Below are 17,463 nucleotides of genomic sequence, written 5' to 3'. Positions count from 1 at the left end.
GTTATTATTATTTGAATTTATATATTATTTTAGTTTGTTTTAGTAATTTGTGTGATTTTTTTCCCTCCCATTTTTTATTTCTGAAATCTTCTGAAATGTTGAAATTTCTATTTAGTTGTAATTTATTTTAGTTTAATTTTTAGTGATTTTATAATGAGGGTTTTGTTATTCATTTATGCTGTTTTTTATATTTCTGTGTAGCTTTAATTTAGTTTACGTTTTAGTAATTTTATTTGTAGTTTTTTATATATTTCTATCTACGTTCAATTTATTACATTTTATGTTTTAGTATTTTTATGCAATTTTTAAAAAAAATTTTGTTCATTTTTATTAGACTTAATATTTTTGCTTAGCTTAATTTTTGTTTTTAGTAATTTTGGTACTTCAAATTATTTTATTTCAGTCAGTTGCCAAGGCAGCATTTCTAATTTGTATTTGTCTAATTTAAATTTGTCTATATTTGTTTTATTTATAGATTTATATTTTATTTTATTTCAACTTTATTTCAGTTAACAGAATACATTTTTTGTCATTTTAGTTAACAATAACACTGTTCCTAATCTTGTGTTTGTAACTCAAATCTTGATTGAAACCATTCGTTTTTTGACTTGTTTTTCACACTACACTGCTGGACAGAAACTTTTGAGTTTGAGAAGCCAAATGTAGTTGATCGTGTGAACCTCATGAACATTGACAGCATCAGTGCAGCACGTGAGTCTGTCTGAGAGCAGCTCCATGTTTTTCTGCTTCTGTTTTTGCGTCTCCTCCACAGGTCATGGCTGTGGTTGGCGGGTGTGAATGTTCAGATGCCTCCGTCTTCATTTCCATTTCCACAGTTGTCCTCTTTCATCACGGAGCCAGTGGCCATTTACCTCCAAACATCACTTCAGTTTTCCCAGAGGAGCTCCGTCACAGGACCACGGACCACTTGTGCTTTGATCATCACAAAGACCCCAGAGTCTCTCAGGGGGACAGGTCTCTCTTTCTCTCACTCGCTTTCTTCAAATCTCTTATTTTCCCCTGAGAAACACTCGTCTCCCAAGACAAAAAAAGGCCTTGGTGGTGAACAGTGAGGCAGAACTGTTTTTTTCCAAGTAACAAACCAAACCAGTCCTACTTAGCTCACAGTTTAGGTGAGAAAGTCTCAACCAGTAGCCTATCTGGTCTCTGTTCAACATCATACATGTATTTATTGATTCCCCTTGAGGTCCAACTATAGTGCTAGTCAAGGCTTTTTGCGCTCAAAACAACCATACATTCATATAATAATGTTCCATTCTCTTTCTGACTCTTTGATGTCATTGACATGCAGATCGAGACGTTGTGTTTTAATGGATTCATCTGTCTGGCATTGGATGATCAGAATGAGCTGTTTTTGCAGCTTAGTTTCAATAGATGGTGTGTTTTCTTGAAAAGATCATGTAAAAAGAAGAAAGAAGCCTCTTATTGCTCACCAAGGATGCATTTATTTGATCAAAAATACACTAAAATCAGTAACGATATGAAATATTATTACAATTTAAAATAGCTGTTTTCTATGTGAATATACTGTAAAATGTAATTTATTTCTGTGATGCGCAGCTGTATTTTCAGCATCATTACTCCAGTCTTCAGTGTCACATGATCTTCAGAAATCATTCTAATATGCTGATTTGCTGCTCAAGAAACATTTCTGATTATTAGCAATGTTGAAAACAGTTGTGCTGCAGACTATTTTTGCGGAAACTGTGATCCATTTTATTTGTCAGTATTCTCTGGTGAATAGTAAGTTCAAAAGAACAGCATTTATTAGAAATATAAATCTTTTATAACATTATAAATGTCACTTTAAGGCATCCTTGATGAATAATAATATTAATTGTAATACTACAAACTTTTAACTGTACACGAAGAATGTGAGAAAGTCAATTCACAGACGTCAGCTGTTAATGCTCTCAAGGCCTTGCGTGGGTAATCAACATTAATTTCACACTGAATGAGCATGGAATTGTTACCAAACTACAAAGCCAATTTGTCCAATATAATCAGTCCTAATTGCCATGCGTTTCGTGTTTCCCCTAATCAGTAATTGACTGACAATAGAATATCCGTCTCACTGTTTTAGTTGTAATCAGGGGACTGTGTTAAACTTGTTATTGAGATTCTACACTGCTTTGAATCTAAATATCTCTTCATTTGAAAGAGCCTGATGAGAATGCTGACAGATATTATGATAGATAATTGCTTAATTTTAGTGGTTGGACTTGATTGGCCTACCGTTTTCTCTTTCTCTAGCTGCGTTCACACCAGTTTGGTGTATGACGGTGTGAACAGCAAAAATCACACTGAATCTGATCTTTTTAATTCTGATATGAGCTACTGTTGTATAAGTTAAATTGAATGCATATTGAATACAGTCTCACATGACATACATCAAAGCTACATCCTTTATTTACCCATGTAGTGAATTATAGTCATTTATGGATTGCATAAATGGAAAATGTGAAAAAGTTACACACTACAGTATATATTGATGTATACGTATATAATCAGTATCAGGAAAGAAAAGTGGGATTGGTGCAGCAAAAAAAATAAGAAATCAGGAAGGGGCCAACACTTTTTCACACCACTGTACTTAAATCAAAATACATTTACTTGAGATGCAAAATTACTTGATATTAAAATGATCAAATATTATACCTGACATGAAAATTTGTCAAAAATAAGTGAGTTTCTACTTGAAACAAGAAAAAAATATCTGCCAATGGGGTAAGAAAAATAATCTTGTATTTCATCTTAACTTTGATGATTTTGTTCAGAAAGCAAGACTTAACATATTAAGTCATTTTGCTTCTCAAGTAAATGAAATCTTAATTTAACAACACAAAAATTGTATTATGCAGTGAATGCAAGATATGAGAAGTTCTTCTAATTTCATATATATATATTGCGATTAATCGCATCCAGAATAAAAGTTTGTGCTATAATATATAATACATGTGTGTGTACTGTTATAAATATTTATATGTGACCCTGGAGCACAAAAGCAGTGTTAAGTCGCTGGGGTATATTCATAGCAATAGCCAACAATACATTGAATGGGTAAAAATTATAGATTTTTCTTTTATGCTAAAAATCATTAGGATATTAAGTAAATATCATGTTCCATGAAGATATTTTGTAAATTTCCTACCATAAATATATAAAAGCGTCATTTTTGATTAGTAATATGCATTGCTAAGAACTTCATTTGGACAACTTTAAAGGTGATTTTCTCAATATTTAGAATTTATTGCACCCTCAGATTCCAGGTTTTCAAATAGTTGCATCTCGGCCAAATATTGTCCCATCATAACAAACCATACATTAATGAAAGCTTATTTATTCAGCTTTCAGATGATTTATAAATCTCAATTTCGAAAAATTGACACTTGAAGGAACACTCCACTATTTTTGAAAATAGGCTCATTTTCCAACTTCCCTAAAGTTAAACAGTTGAGTTTTACTGTTTTCTAATCCATTCAGCCGATCTCCGGGTCTGGCGGTAGCACTTTTAGCTTAGCTTAGCATAGATCATTGAATCTGATTAGACTGTTAACATCTCGCTCAAAAATGACCAAAGAGTTTCGATATTTTTCCTATTTAAAAAGCGATTTTCTAGGCCGATATGGCTAGGAACTATACTCTCATTCTGGCATAATGATCAAGGAACTTTGCTGCCGTAACATGGGTGCAGCAGGCGCAATGATATTACACAGCGCCTGAAAATAGTCCCCAGCACGCTCCCTGTTCAAGCAGGTGGTCACGTTGGTTATGTTGACAGAAGTTAGCCTATTTTCAGGCGCTGCGTAATATCAGTGTGCCTGCTGCACCCATGGTACGGCAGCAAAGCTCCTTAAGTTGGAAAATGAGCCTATTTTCAAAAATAGTGGAGTGTTCCTTTAAGGTGTCCAGGGTCACATATATGATTTGTGTTATATCTAAATATATATTGCATATATTTCTTAACTTTATACATGTATGTGTGTATTTATATATACATTGCCTATAAATGTACACAGTACACACACATATATTATGTAAACACAAACTTTTATTTTGCATGCGATTAATCGTGATTAAACGATTTGACAGCCCTAATAAAAACAGAATATGATATATTCAATTACATTATAGAATATGTTAATCATAAACATATCAAATTAAGATTGATTTACGCACTTACGAGTCAGTTTAGGAGTATCGAGTTTAAAAGTTATGTGAATCTCACAGAAACAGCTGATTTGAGCAGAAAATCGTAACTAGGCCCTTTAGCTTCCGGTGTAAATGTAGCTGTTGTTTCTCTCTGTGTATCCTTGATGAAGTAAGACATGAACTCTATGCAGACAGGATGAATGTCACGGCTAAACTTTGCGATATAAAATAATAGCCAGTGAGGAAACCAGAGGAAGCAGTTTGCAGGCAGCCAATGTGTGTGTCTTCTGAGATCATTATGTCCCATTACGTCTCTCAGGGCTGCTCACCGCCGCGGCAGCGCTCGCCTTCAGTTGTATTTCAAGCTGGAAAAAAGGAAAGCCCTCCTTTATGAGAATAATTTATCACTATTAGAACAGTGCCTCTCCAGAAAACAGGCTCAAATGCTTTTCCAAAAGAATTATGTATTAGAAATTAAGAATGCAGTGGTTTGCCAGCGCGCTTCGGCCCGTGGGGAACCATTTACGGCACTCGAAAGAACCCGCGCTGCCAGGACGGCATAATAAAACATTTGTGCTTCTAAGCTACTCAGAATGGCTCTTGTTTTCCTTCCTGTCAGCGAGAAACGTGGTATAAACACGGCCGTGTGTGCGTCGGCTATAAAAGCTTTCATAATTCATATCTGTGCAACTGGAAGTCGAGTAAGTTGTTTTGGAGATCTTCAGCTTTGCATGGCTATTGTATCACCGGCCCCCAGGTAGATTTGGTTAGTTAATAGCTTGAGATTGGAATAGCTGAATCATGAATATATTCTGAACCATTACTCATATATTTTTTGGAGTGTCATTTCTTTTATATATATTTCCTTGAATTGTGTCGCTGATAGTAAACCCTGATTCTTATTAAAGCAATAGTTCACCAAAATTAATAAATAAATAAAATTTTTGTTGTTATTTACTCACCCTCAAATCATTCTAAACCTGTATGACTTACTTTCTTCTGTGAAACACCAATAAATATTTTGAAGAATGTTGGTAACCGAAGAGCTTTGACTCCCGTTGATTTCCATTGTATTTTTAGATGTAATGGAAGTCAATGGGAACCGAAACTATTTGGTTTCCAACATTCATCAGAATGCCATCTTTTATGTTCTTCAGAACAAAGAAAAGTCGTACAGGTTTGGGACAACGTCAGCCTGAATAAATAATGACACAATTGGTTTTTTATTGGTGGACTCTAATAAGAATAAAGGTTTACTTTGAGTAATATAATTCACAAAAATATAAAAATATGACACCCAACCAAAAACTGTCATTATTTACTCATCCTAAAGTTGTTCCAAACCTTTTCTTTCTTCTGCAGAACACCAAAAAAAATGATAAAATAATAATAATATTTTGAAGAATGGTAACCAAAATGTTTTGGTTCCCATTGAATTCCATTGCAATTTTTGTGTATATAATGGAAATCAATGGGAGCTGAAACTTGTCATTATTTACTCACCTTCAGGTTTTCCAAACCTGTATGCATTTCTTTCTTCTGCAGAAGACAAAAGAAGATATTTTGAGGAATGTTGGTAACCAAAGAGTTTTGGTTCCCACTGACCTTTGTATTTTTGTCCATATAATGGAAGTCAATGGGAACCGAAACTATTTGGTTTCCAACATTCATCAAAATATCTTCTTTTATGTTCCACAGAACAAAGAAAGTCATATACAGGTTTGGAATAACATGAGTATGAGTAAATCATGACAGAATTTTTATTTTTTGGTGGACTTTAATAACAATCTATGTTTACGTTCAGTAATATAATTCACAAAAATATAAAAATATGACACCCAACCAAAAAACGTGTCATTATTTACTCAACCTAAATTTGTTCTAAACCTTTTCTTACTGCAGAACACCAAAAAATAGATAGTCTGAAGAATGGTGTTAACCAAAACATTTGGCTCCCATTGAAGTCTATTGTATTTCTGTGTCCATATAATAGAAGTCAATGGGAGCTGAAACTATTTGGTTTCCAACATTCCTCAACCTTCTCTTATTTTTCACAAAAGAAATGAAGTCATACAGGTTTGGAATGGCGAAATTATTTTTGAGTGAACTGTCCCTTTAACGGTAGTAGTGATGTTATCATATATAGGATGTTGTTATTGTCCTCTTGTGGTTGGTTTGGCATTACAGTAAAATGAAAAATTAAAGAGTGCAATGCAGTGTTTTCACAAAACTGCAAATGTAGCAATGTTGATTATATTTTATGCAAATAATGAAACATTTTTTTACACCAACATTGGCATGAGTACAATCATAAAAGTCCATTCACACCCATTCATATTCATGGCCATTTAGGTTTTTGTTTAGTTTTCTGGTACAAATATCTAAACAGTCTTAAATCAAGATACATAAGTTAGCTAATAAGTAAGTTTATGGTTAAAACATAAACAAATATCTGTTAATGAGGTATGAAAACATGCGTTCCCTTTAAATTAAGTTGATTTTTCTGAGCCCATTGGCAGACAATTGTTTTTCTTTTAATCATAAACTTGTTTTAATCAAATTCATTTGCACTTTTTTTCTTTTTGTAAAATGAATGGAAAAAGTAATAAAGTTGCTAGTATTACTCATTTTCTAGACATTTACTTTCATAGAATATTTTCACATATTGGGTTTCCTTTAATTGGGTCCTTGAATTTTCTTTACTTAGTCTTAAAAAGGTCTTTAAAAAACTCTTAAATTGACCTTCATAAAACCTGCAGAATCAGTTATGATTATAGTTGTGATATGGACTTAGAATAAAGCTATAGTTATCGTCCTTGGTGTGAACAGGCTTTATTGTTTGTTTCACTATTACAATATTCAGGATTAGTGATTTGAACGACCTAATAACCCTAACTGCTGTAAGTATTACATTTTGGCATATCACTTGTGCATCCCAACTTTGCATTCTTCAGAATAAAGTAGTTACAATCTAGTTTTTATGAGGGAAAAAAATTAACTTAAATGATTTTAGCAAATGGCTGCAATATAACAAAGAGTGAAAAATTTAAGGGGGTCTGAATACTTTCCATAACCACTGTATATATATATATATATATGGAAATAGCAACTGCTTGATGGCTTATATTGTTGTAATGTAAACTAAATTATCACTCTGATCTAATCTGCTAAATGCAACTATAATGCATGAAGATATTAAGATATTATAAATAATAACATCATGATTTTCTGTGGAGCTGCTTTGAAATGATGTGTAATGTGAAAAGTGCTACACAAACAAATTTGACTTGACTTGAAGTTTGTTTGTCATAGATTAGGTTAGACTTAAAGGGACAGTTCACCCAAAAAGATCATTCTCTCATCATTTACTCACCTTCATGTCAGCCAAATGTGACTTACTTTCTTCAGTGGAACACAAAAGAAGATATTTTGAAAGACTTACAATTTTGTCTGTGCAGTGACAGTCCATGAGGTCCAAAACAACACTGGGCTCCAACGACTTTCATTGTAAAAACAGAGACATTTTTCAAAATATCTTTTCTTGAGAGAGTTTAAATGACAGAATTCTACAGAATTCTTTATTTCATGGTGAAATATACCAAAAATCAAAGTAAAATTCTGATGCTTAATTATGTATTTAACATGTTGTAAAGGAAATGTGAGTGTTGTTTGCCTGTGCTATAGTCTCCAACATGATGCTGGAATGTTGGGGGTGGTTGCTAGGGTGTCGTGGCTGGTTGCTAGGTGGTTTCTTACCATTTTGCATGAAAAGAGTCCTGCATTCTCTCGTCTCTGTGATATTGTGCTTTCTAGATATGGCTCGGGTCTTGAACTTCACTAGTTAAGTATAAGCTTGGCTTACCAAACACTACTAATAATTGCATTGTTTGGAAGTGTTTAGTGTCTCTGAAGTGCTCACATACCCAAACACCAAGCCTCAAAGCCTGTTTGGATTTCTTCGCAGGAAGGCGTCCTCGAAGTCACGCGTCTGTTTACAAGCAGAATCGGTGAAAAGATACACCTGGACGTCTTCGAAGGACACCGTCCCCGCAGAATGGACGCCTCATTGTATTTCGCTACGTTTCGGATGCTAAATTCACGAGGGAAAGGAGATAGAAAGAAAGAAAGTCTGGCCTCAATAAACATGAGTCGTGGTCCATTCAGGCGGCGAGCAGCGTATTGTTTGTTTGCTATGTCCTGGTTTCCAGAGACCCCAAGAGTGGCCCATGAAGAGGTTTCAGAGAACAATGGTGCGCCTCATTGGACGGGGCGAGGACCGAACACCCTCTCTGGAAGTATCGCCCGGCCTGTGCTCACGGATGAGTGACAGCTGAATCGCTGGGCGAGTTTTTCCCAAGCGCGGGCTCATAGAGCTTCACTGCGCAGCCTGAGTGTGTGTGTGTTTGAGCGAGCGAGTGGAACTAGGGTGAAATAGTGTCTGGCAAAGGGAGCGAACTTCCCATTGCCTGTGTGTGTGTGTGTGTGTGTGTGTTGAGGCTGCAGCTGCGGATCTGGGAGGTCCTGTGCCATTGTCAGCCACACACAATGGTAAGAGGAGCAAGAGATGTTTCTTTACAAAGTGACTGCACTCGCTGCCACAGAGCGCTGAGCGCTAGTAGAAAAGAATATAGATGTCATTGATGTACAGAGGCCGCGTTTGATGACTCATGTGAATCTGAGATGCTCACTGACTCAAACACACACTCGCGTAGAGGTACGGCCACAACACACATATCCATAAAGAACATTCCTGAGCTCTTGCCTTTTGTATCAAGCTACCCATTAAAGATTACAACTTAGTATAGTAAAATAAGTTATTTTTAAGGCAACCTTACTGTGGTAGTAAGTATTTATTTAATAAAGCGTTTTATGAGCTGAGACAGAAAATACAGTTGCATACATATTTAAGTGTCATTTTTTAATGTTAAAATACTTTCTTGAGTTCCAATTTAATATGTACAAATTGGTAGATTTCTTGGATTTTTGTTTAGATAAAAAATATATTTTTTAAACTGTTAATTTTCTTACACTACTGTTCAAAAGTTGTCTGTAAGATGTTTAATGTTTTTGAAAGGTGCCTTTTATGCTCACCAAGTCTGCATTTACTTGATCAAAAATACAGCAAAACAGTAATACTGTGAAATATTATTACAGTTTAAAATAGCTGTTTTCTATGTGAATATATTGTGAAATGTAATTTATTGCTGTGATCAAAGCTGGATTTTCATCATCATTACTCTTGTCTTCAGTGTCACATGATTCTTCAGAAATCATTCTAATAACTTTTACGTTAAAACACAGCAAAGTGGAGTAAAAGTATATGAGGCAGGAGGACTACCTGTTATCCGACCAATTACGAACAGATGAGAGTTTGGGAAACCTATTTGAAAATATTATTTTGAGATTATGTGCTGCAGAAATGACATACTCCAGCTTTAAGTGATAAAAGACTAAACTAATAATTTGGACCACAAAATACAGCGTATCCAAAAAAGCAATACTGTCATCATTGCTCATCATTATTTTGTTCCAGACTACGTCTGTGAAGATGCAGAGTTTAGCAGAATGTTTCATGCTATTTTTTTTCTATACAATGACAGCACCACTAACTGTCTAGCTCCAAAAGTAGTCTGTACAGTTTGTGTGCTATAAAGCAAGACTTCTGAAGTCGCATGATAGTTTTGTGTGAGAAACAGACTGCTGTTGTGCACTCAAAATCTCGCTCTTTGTTACAGTTCTCACATCATTTGCCCAACCCCATGTTCAAACTTGAGATGTCCTGGGACGCTGAAGGACACCAGTTTTCACATACTCGGGTATGAATTATAATTGAGAGTTTAGATCTAGAGCAGAGAGAAGATTGTTTTTCTGTCAATATGGGGTGCTGTGTGTACATTAATGAGGAAAAAAATTAACTTAAATGATTTTAGCAAATGGCTGCAATATAACAAAGAGTGAAAAATTTAAGGGGGTCTGAATACTTTCCGTACCCACTGTATGTGTGTGTGTGTGCGTGTGTATATATATAAGAAACTCTTTTGAATAACATTTCAGTTTTTATTATATTTCTGTTTACATTTGTTTTTCTAAAAATACTGTATATATTGATTAGTTTTTATATGTAGATAGATACACAAATACGTAATATTAACTAATGTAATCTAATAATTTTAAATGTGTGATACATATACATAAATATGTATGTATGTATATTATTTATAAGTTAATATATTGATGTTAATAAATTAATTAATATATTAATATATAGATTCACAAATAAATACAAATGTAAAAAATCTAATTATAATAGTTAGAATTTAATAATAATAATAATAATATTGTTAATAAATGTTATTAATTATTAATATTATTTGTGTGTGTAAACTTTTTTGTTGTTGATTAAAGGGGTCATATGATGTTGCTAAAAAATTATATTATTTTGTGTATTTGGTGTAATGAATGTGTTTATGCGGTTTAAGGTTCAAAACACATTATTTTCCACATACTGTACATTATTGTTTCTCCTCTATGCCCCCCCTTTCTGAAACGCATCGATTTTGAGAAAGCGCATCGGTCTGAAAAGCGAGGTGTGCTGTGATTGGTCAGCTATCCAGTGCGTTATGATTGGCCGAATACCTCAAATGTGAGACGAAAATGTTACGCCCCTCACCGTACTGTGATGCCGTGTCCGGCCGGAGCGACGAGACAAAAACATGAAAACCCATTACAAACGAGGCATTTGTTGCATCCAGTGGGGACATAATTATGGATTATAATGACTTATACTGTCTTTTTACACATTGCGTTGCATCGCGCCGAGTAAACATAAAACCATGTCTGCATTTGTGGTCGGAGAAATGACAAACAACAAGCACTACTCTACACTGCTCAAAACTCGCATTTGAATCATCAGTGGCAAATTCTTTAAATGTGAAAATGTACTTACAGTCTGTGAGTCAGAACAGCCGGCATTGTAGTCTACTCTACCAGGATCAGGAAACAGTCCTCCATAAAATGCGCTGCACACATCTGAATATTTGAGTTAAACTGTTGTGGAACAGTGTTGTAAATACAACTTAACCACTGATTTCTAGTTGTGTCCTCTTTTGGAAGACCAAACAAAGTAGTTTCGCTTTCACAACGAAACACACAGCGTCTTCACAACATGGCGGCGGCGGCAGCAACAATAAAGTTACGCTTTCTTTCTTTGCGTGAACATTTGGGTGGTGTTATGCAAATCGTCCCACACAGTGATGTAGACATGTGTGGACGTGTTTAAAAGAGGCGTTTTAGGAGGGCGTGAACGAGTCTTAACTTTTATAAAGAATATCTCTTTGGGTTTGAGACTTTAGTCTTGGCAACTTTAGGGATCTTATCTATTCACGAACAGCTTGTAACACTCCAAAGAGAAAGGAAAACTTGAAATCGCGTCATATGACCCCTTTAAATTTTTTCTTTCATATATCTCTCCTTGTGCATGTTTGTAGGAACTGAATAGAGGAGGGTGACACATCCTGACATGGTTGTTGGAAAAAGTAATTGGACAAATGTAGAACTTTCTACAAAGGGATTTCTCCACCCGTGTCTGCATGTGCCATCAGATGAGACTCGAGCACATTGCTCAATTTAAGCTGTTGTCCTAAATCCACAAACCACTCATAAAAACAAAGTATATTTCTGCGGCCTGACCTCGATGCAGCTCCATGGATCAGCACCACCCTAATAGCGGAGGCAGCGGCGCATGGCCTTTAAAAGCATGCGTGGAGTAAAGTTCAGGTGTCAGTAGTTCAACTGATTTATAATGGCGAGGCGCGTCTTGATTAAGTGCTGATGTCACCAGATTCCTCAGCGCTCGTTTGCCGAATCAAGCCCCGCAGATTCAACAAACAAGACAAATGGCCGAATGAGCCACGGTAACCTTTGTGTTTCCCTTTCAGGCTCCGTCCAATCATGTGCCAGCGGAAGTGCAGCGCTCTCCCATTTGTTTTATTTATGGCTTTGCTCCTGGCGTAATGCACAGGGACTTTGGGTGGGAAACAAATATAAATGAGCAGCGTGTTTTCATGCACGTGTGTGTTTTTTGCTCCGCGGACCTGTCACGGCGACAATAATCAGCCATATTTTTAAAGCCTGTTCTAACTATCAGCCGTAGACCTGTCACCTGCCGCAGGTGTCTGTGTTTCACCCTCCCGTTTGCTCTCTGCTGCCGTCAACGTTCAATTATTCTCCCCCGTCCTGTAGCACCTACAAAGGAAACATCACAGGCTCGTTCGAGGGGGCAAACGGGTAAAAAAATAGCAGCAACACCGATCGGTTGCCGGCAGTGTCATTTGTGAATAAACAGCGTGTCAGTCTGACTTGCTTTTTTCCTCTGCTGGTTGCAGACAGGCCTGTCACCGCCGTTCACCTCCGACATCACGAACAGGCCTCGGTGTGGTCACTGATGACCCGGTTGAGAGTTTTAATACAGTCTGAATCAGGGTTACTATACAAGATTTTTATTTGTCACGTATGCAGTTATATACAGCAGTGAAATGTAAATCCGCTCCATAGACTGTCCAATTATTTTCAAGTATATACATAAAAAATAAACATACAGTAACAAAGAAAGAAGCCTGAGAAATACAGGGCATTGCAATAGACTTAAATACAGTTATGGTTAACTGAAACTAAAATTTATAACCATTAAAAAACATTCCATAAAATACATTTATTCAGGAAGGACAGTGGTGCCGGTAAAGACATTGTTTTTAAACAAAAAAAAATGTTTCAGAAGATGTATATTTCAAATAAATGCTGTTCTTTGAACTTTATGTTCATCAAAGAATCCAAAATGTATCATGGTTACCCAAAAATATGAAACAGCACAACTGTTTTCAACATTGATAATAATCCGAAATGATTCTTAAAACCATTTTAAAAAGTTGCTTCTTAAAATAAATGTTAACTAAAATTAAATACAATAAATTATATTTAAAAAAGAAAAAAATATATAAATTCATGTAGTTGCAACAATTAGTCAACATTTCTTAAATTAATTTAGATGTACTAAATTAACTAAAATAAAACATCAATAAATATAATAAAAACTATAAACACACACACAAATATAAATATACACACACACACACACACACATATATATATATATATATATAGAGAGAGAGAGAGAGAGAGAGAGAGAGAGAATAAAAATGACAAAACCACACTAAAAAGTAAAAAAAAAATTAATTAAATGTCTTTTAGGTTGTCAAGATTAGATGAATTACATTTGATTACTTTAAAAGAATATACTTAAGTGCAAACTCAATCTATGTAATTTTCAATTAAATATAAATGTATTATACTTTAAGTTTTTTAATTACAATTTTTTTTAAATTTTATTTTAATGTTAAATAGTTAATCTGAACTTTGGAGTGCTTTTTGAGCCACTTAAGTAGGACTTAAGTACATCTTTATGAGCAATTTCATAATGTATTTAAATATATTTGTAATTACACATTTTAAGGATGAAATTGCAGTTTAGTACATTTCAAATTATAATCAAGTAGTTTGTGCTTTAGTATGTTACTCAACACATCAAATAAGTATGCTTAAATCATGACTTTAAAACAGTGATTTTAAATGTACTTTAAAACCTAGATTGATAATATTACATATTTTTAGAAGTGACACGGTCATGAAAGTGAGCCTCCCTTTAAGTACACTTTAAGTGGTCTTTTATTGCATTGATATTATATTATCTGCAAATACAGTTTTATACTTAAGTATACTACAAATGCATATTGAATATTATTAAATGCACTTCTTTCTTTTTTTTGCAAGGGCAGGCTTTGTCTTAGGATACAAAAAATATACACAATAATTAATCCAAAATAGCATTAGTGATAGTGATTTTCATCTCAAGTAAAATTTGTCAAAGATGCGGCGAGAGCTCACTACTTAAATGCTTCCGTTGGCTTCCATTGTCCTGTCTGGAGATGGGAATGACTAATTGGTTGTAATTGTTGGTAATTCCCCATGCGTCCGTCTCCTTTAGGCCGTTCCTGTGTGGTCAAGAAGGAGATATCCGTTATTGATGTGACAACGCAAAATTGAAAACCTTTGGCGGCGTGTCAACCCCTAATTAATCGCTCTAATTTCATCTCACCACAGCTCTTCAGCCATCAAATGAATGCGATTACGGTGGCGAGAGCCATTTTGTTGCTCAAGCACAGGAGGTTACTCATGCTAATTAGCGGCTAGCCTGGAGAAGACAAGGGCCTGAGGGTCAGCCAGAAGAGTCCTAAATAGAGCTAAACGGTCACATAATGACCTCAGGAACACGTAGCCATGCTCGTTCGCATTTTCATAATGTATTACACTCAAGTCCACTTGGACACAATGGGGCAAGAGGCGATTAGCAAGCGCTGGCCTGAGCCTGTGGGGCAGTGCTAACCGATACTTAGCCTGCGTTTAGACGCATGGCACTCATGTTAATGAATTTTGGTCTCATAAACAGGTCATTCTGTGAAATGGGTTAGTTTGAGGATTTAAGTAAAATTTTAAACACTGTTTATCAGAGAATGTAGTGTTTAGTGCATTTATCCAATGGCATCAGCGATTAACTCTATAATTTGACATTACAAAGATACAAGGACAATTTAATACTGAGATTTTGACAAGTCCACTATTTAGTTGGCTACTATACAAGATTATGGTAACAGAATTGACAACAAAACATAAGATAAAGTGCTAAAAATGGGTGGACTGTTTTTCAGAAACAAATTCAGACTTTTATTCAGAAAGGATGCATTAAATTGATCAAAAGTGACAGTTAAGACATTTATAATGTTGCAAAATGTTTCTGTTTCAAACAAATGCTGTTCTTTTGAATTTTAAATTCATCAAACAAACCTAAAAAATAAAATGGATCACTGTTGCCAAAAAAATATTGATAATAAAATATTAGCTAACATTGATCATAATCAGAAATGTTTCTTAAGCAGCAAATCAGAATATTAGAATGATTTCTGAAGGATCATGTGACACTGAAGACTGGAGTAATGATGCTGAAAATACAGTTTTGATCACAGGAATAAATTACATTTTACAATAAATTAAATCAGAAAACAGTTATTTTAAATTAAAAATATATTTCACAATTTTTACTGTTTTTATTGAATTTTTGATCAAATAAATGCAGTCTTGGTATAATTGTCATTATTTAAAGAGATACAGTCTAAAGCATCTTCATGAAAAGAAAACAAACATTTAGAATAGGTTGTTGAATTCTTGTCAATATTGACGCATAGTAAAATTTGAAATCAGCTATTGATTGTCAAAGGCTTTTTTCTGCCTACAGAGGAACACAAATGGCTCACATTTTGCAGAAAGTGTAGTGACATCAGATTCCCCTCATCCTCCTGTTTAAGAATCTGTTACGTATATTGGTCGTTTTACCAGCTCTAATTAAAAGCAGCAGACAGGCGACGTCTCATAGCCATTCCCTCAATATACTTAAGATTTAAACGCTTAACATTTAGTCAAAGATCAATAATTGATCAGGGCATGTTTATTTAATGTGCTGTAATGGAATATTACTCTCATCGCTGTACACACACAGGCCAGAGTGTTTACCACTTATCACCACATGATAAATATATCATGAGAACATCCTTCAATAATTGACATAATGCAAGTGCTCAGAATGCCGCCGCCAGTGGTTGGCATCAGTGTGTGTGTGTGTGTGTGTGTGTGTGCGCAGCAGCCAGAGGGACAGCTGGGCCGCGGGTCAGGTTGATTTTGGCGTGGAGGTTCTGATGTGTTGTATGTTGTGAAGGTGGTGGCGTTTTCTGCGGATTGAGAGTGACTGGAAGAGGAAAGACGGATCCTGTCCATTTAATGATGCCCACCAGTCCAGTCCAGCCCGAGCACAAGCACACTCACGTATGCTAAAAGCTGAAGAAGGCTGAGCAGTGCAGACAGGTATGATGTTAAAGGTGGGGTAAGTGATTTCTAGTAGCCAATGTTGATATTTCAAATCACCAAAACAAACACTTTTTTTTCATCTGAATCTTCAGGGTTTATTTGAGCAAGGCATCCTTAAATCAGGCGCAATCAAACACATTTTTTGTATTAACAGTATAAATTACTTCCGTCCAGCAGATGATAGTGTCCCAATATGTAAAAAAAATGTATAATTGTAATTGGATAGTTGTAAATAAAACAGATTACTGAAGTACATTTTACAAGAAAATACTATTTCAGTTTTTCTACTTTAAAATCGCACATTAATTCAGTGTTACCTACCATTTCTTGTTTTTAAAATTTACTTTCAATTTCTGAATGAAAATGATTTCTACACAATTTTTTTTCATTATATAACCCTGATTTAGTGGGCTTTTTCTCTTGCTTGTCTGCCATCTAGATTGTAGGCAACACTTCACAGCAATGGATACATGCAAGAAGGTTGAAGGCGGTGTGGTTTTCACATGGATATAGAGCCTTAAATTGCTGTCTAGGTAAGTGTATATTTGAGGATCCCCAATTTGTTGGCCATTTTTTGTCAGTGAATTTGAGATCAGCTTAAACTCCTAATTATTTTCAGCAGCGAGTCTGCCAGAAGCTACATGAGGATGGTTAAATGCAGCTTGTAGCCGATCTGTGCGAAGCCTGACCCAGACCAAGGCTAAGTTTGTTGTTGACTAAAGTCAGTCTGCTCTGAACAGGGGTGGACTGTTGCTTTGCCAAAGGCTGAGGGTTTTTTAGCCAAAGGCAATGACCATCCTTTGCCCTGGGCAATGATATGAGCGATGCAGCGAGCGAGGGCTGAAAACATAGCTGCTTCTACAGAGCGGATCTCCTGCCATCACTGCTTACGAGGCATTGCTTTTTTTCAAGAGAAAATGACATCTAACTGTACTTTTTGACATATTCATGCAATAATTATTATATTAAGAGTTGCATGCCAATGAAACTGAAATCAGGAAAAAAGTAGCGTGTTATTACCATGCTTTTTGGGCACTTTATGAATAAGATTTTCCTATTCCATTTTTTTTCTTGTCTTCTATATATATATATATATATATACATGGAAGCATGAGTTAAAATCCAAAATAAAAGTTTTTGTTTACATAATATATGTTTGTGTACTTTGTATATTTATTATTTATATATAAATACACACACATGCATGTGTTTATTTAAGAAAATATGTTATGTTTATATATTAAGTATATTTATATATAATATAAATTATATGAATATAAATATACATGTAAATATTTTCAAAATATATACTATATGTGT

This window comes from Sinocyclocheilus grahami, unplaced genomic scaffold (genome assembly GCF_001515645.1).
Source record: "Sinocyclocheilus grahami isolate Dianchi unplaced genomic scaffold, SAMN03320097.WGS_v1.1 scaffold1206.1, whole genome shotgun sequence".
NCBI classification, from domain to species: Eukaryota; Metazoa; Chordata; class Actinopteri; order Cypriniformes; family Cyprinidae; genus Sinocyclocheilus; species Sinocyclocheilus grahami.
The sequence above is the reverse complement of the archived record's forward strand: the minus strand, read 5'-3'. Positions refer to the sequence as shown.